Here is a 3,349-nt window from a genome sequence, read left to right as displayed (position 1 = left end):
CGTCTCGGGGGGGGGAGGTGGGGGTGGCCCCCTGCTGCACGGCTGTGTGGGGCCGGGGCAGGGTGGGGAGGAGAGTGAGTGGATGCCCAGAGGCTGCATCAGGCTGGCAGGAGGAAAGAGGGTGAGCCGTCAAGGCACAGGGAGGTCACCCGGCGGCTTCTCCCCTGCCCTGCAATAAATCGCTGATAAAAACCTTTTAAAAGTAGATCATGGGGCATTTATCCTGCAGCCACCATCCTCCAGCCCAGCTCAGGCAGAGGTGGGCATCCAGGACTGGGATGCTGAGCTTGCTCCCTCCCCTCCCCTCCCATACCCAGCCACAGGCTAAACTGGGGTGTCTCTGGTAGGAAACCGGCCTGCTGAGGGGCTGGGGTCGGAGCAACGTGGTATGATACGAATCGCCCTTAGCATGGAAGCACCGAGGTGCCTGCAGAGGTGCAAGGACCTCCATCCCGGAGCAAGGCAGACCGTCTTTGGAAAAGGCCCTGAGCAAGATGAAGGTGGAGCAGGGAGGGAGCTGGACCCCTCTACCATGAGAGCTTTGACTCCATGTGTCCTAGCTGCAGCTCCCTGTCTTCACACGTGCTGACGCAGCCATCGCTGAGGCCAGGCTGTGAACAGGTTTGGGGTTAAAAATAGTGCCATGCAAGGGAGAAAGGGATTATTCTGAATCTAGAGCAGTTCACTAAGCGGGCTCGCAGCATGGCTGCTGCGGGACATGTGCTGGTGTGCCGGGTGAGCTGGGGATTTTCTCCACGGGGGTCAGGACCTGCTTTGCAAGGCGTTCGTGGGGGCTGTCACTGCCCCTCTCGGGTGTGATGCTCTCACAGACAGGGTCAGCATGGGGGTTGATCCCTGAGCCTTCACTGTGTTGATATGGGTGGTGCTCATCACCCTGGAGCAGGGCAGGCTGACGTCCAGCCTCAGGCAGGTGGTCTTTCAGCCCCCCAAGCTGTGAAACCCACCCTGAACATCTGCAGTGCCCACCTGGAGGGGTTCGGGGACTCTGAACCAGCAGAGGACGCAGAGCAGTGGTGACTGCAGAGCACCAAGCCTAATTCTGCCCACTCGCACCTACGAAGCAGATGGCCGTTTTTATGGGAACCCCAAACCCCACCGGTGACCCCACCGAGTCACAACCCCTTCAGTGATCGAGGGCTGCAGTGCTGCCGGTGACCGTACCGCCCGGCATGTGGCAATGCGCTTCCCTTGACTTTTTGATCTGGGATAAGAGATAATTTGGGGATGGGGGGAATGGAAACTTCTTTATTCTGGGGCTGTCCTGGGCAAAGGGTGTCAGACGCCTTCCCACAGTTTAGGTGACACCACAAGTGTGACAGCCCTGGCTGCGTGGGTGCGAGCTTGTCACCATCACGTGTGGGCACATCCCACTCAGCTCCCGGGATGGCGGCAGGCTCTGCAGAAGGGTTAATGACTTAGGAGGGGCTGAACCATCCTGCCAGGAGGCTTTAACCCTTTCCAGGAGAAACCCTCTCCAGGGCCCCCTGGTCATGGAGGGGGTGGGAGGATGCCGAGCTCCATCCCTGACCCCTCCTTGTGCCTTTGGGCAACGGGTGCTAATTAGTGCCCTCCTGAAAAGGAGCAAATCTCAGCATCCATAGGTAGCTCATCACAGCAAGATTCCCTGTAGATACGTTAGGCGGGGAAATCTATTACTCTATAATTAAATGGAGGCAGAAATGATTGTTCTTTTTCTATTCCTTGTATGTTTCTAAGCGTGAAACTCAATTATAAGTGTATCCGCAGGAGGGGATTTGTCTACAAGGGGGAATCTCTGCTTGGCACGGAATTTTAAAAGCTGGAGCAAACACCTGGGCTGCTGTGGAGCACCCTCAAATTCCCAGGATTTGGGGGATTTGGGTGGGCACCCCTCTGCCCGCTGCCTCTTTGCTTGCCAACCTGCTTTGTCTGTCTCCCCCACACTCCCTGACGCAGGAGGAAGATGCAGAGGCCGGACTTAAAATAGAAAGCCATCCTCTGGATGACGGAGAAATGAGTGTTTGCTTGAGAGGGGCTCTGCTGGGATGCAGAGGCTGAGTTTGAGGAGGCTGAGGGGCTTCAGTGGGGCCTCAGGGGCCACCTGTGGGTGCTGGCAAGTGGGTGACCATCCCTACACAATGGCGGGATGCCGCCTCTCAAGCAGGGACACTAGGAGGGCATGTGGCTTTGGAGCTCCAGATAAGAAAAGCAATCAAAGGCAGCCTTAAATCTTCACTGTGTAATTGTGGGCTTAAATCATCAGTGGGATGAGAGGAGAGTGTTCCTGGCCGAGTGGGGAGGGGACGTAAATCCACCAGGCACCTTCTTAGCACCCCCAGTCTTGGGGCTGAGAGCACCTGGGGACTGGGGTGACACTAACCCCTGCCCAGGCAGTCCCGTCCTGCCCCTGGCATGGCTCTGTGGGGCAGCATGATGCCGGGAATAGAGTCATGTATGTACATACATACAGGGCGTGACGAGCGCTGGGTGTATACGTGCACGGAGAAAGAACATGTGTATATGTGGGTGGTGTGGGTATTCAGCGTGTATTTGTCCATGTATTGAGCATACACATTGTGTGTGCAGAGATACGGAGAACTTACATAAATTCTATGTGTGTGTATATATATATATATGTATGCGTTCTGACTGCATGTGTATGTGGTGTGTGAGCATTGGTATGTGTGTAGAGAGAGCGTGTATGTGCTGGGAGAAAATATCGCTTGTATTTTTCTATCTAGTGAATTTATAGAGAGTGTGTCTGCAGAGTATATAATACATTTGGTTTATTATATTTTCACACATATGCTGTATTTACGTATATTTATAGTGCGTGTATAGGCTGAGTACACACGCAATGTGTGTGCAGATTATTTGTGCACGTACATAGTGTGTATAAATAAAACGAGTGTGTACAACATGGATATATATAATGTGTATCTATATATATAGTATGTGTGCGAATTATATGTAATATGCACATGCATAAATACAGAAATATAACATATATCCTGTATGCGTGCATGGTGTATGGGTAGAAATATATATAGATGTATATTTTTAGTGTGTGCGTGCGTGCTTTGCCTGTGGCTGCGGCGATGTGTCTCTGCGCCGCCGCCCACCTCCTGGGGGTCCCCTCGGCCGTGCCGGGCTGTACCGGGCTGTACCGGGCTGTACCGGGCTGTACCGGGCAGAGCTTGGGGCCGCGGGGAGGGGGGGACGGGCACAACCTCGCCCCCATCAAACACAGACCCGGCTCCACTTTCAATCCCTTTTATTGACTCTTTCACAGACAGAAGCTCGTAGAAAGGCGCCCGCGGTTCTCGCCGGCCCCGGGGCTCCCGGGGAC

The sequence above is a fragment of the Athene cunicularia genome (genome assembly GCF_003259725.1).
Source record: "Athene cunicularia isolate RWA chromosome 10 unlocalized genomic scaffold, athCun1 chr10_part1, whole genome shotgun sequence".
Lineage (NCBI taxonomy): Eukaryota > Metazoa > Chordata > Aves > Strigiformes > Strigidae > Athene > Athene cunicularia.
The sequence above is the reverse complement of the archived record's forward strand: the minus strand, read 5'-3'. Positions refer to the sequence as shown.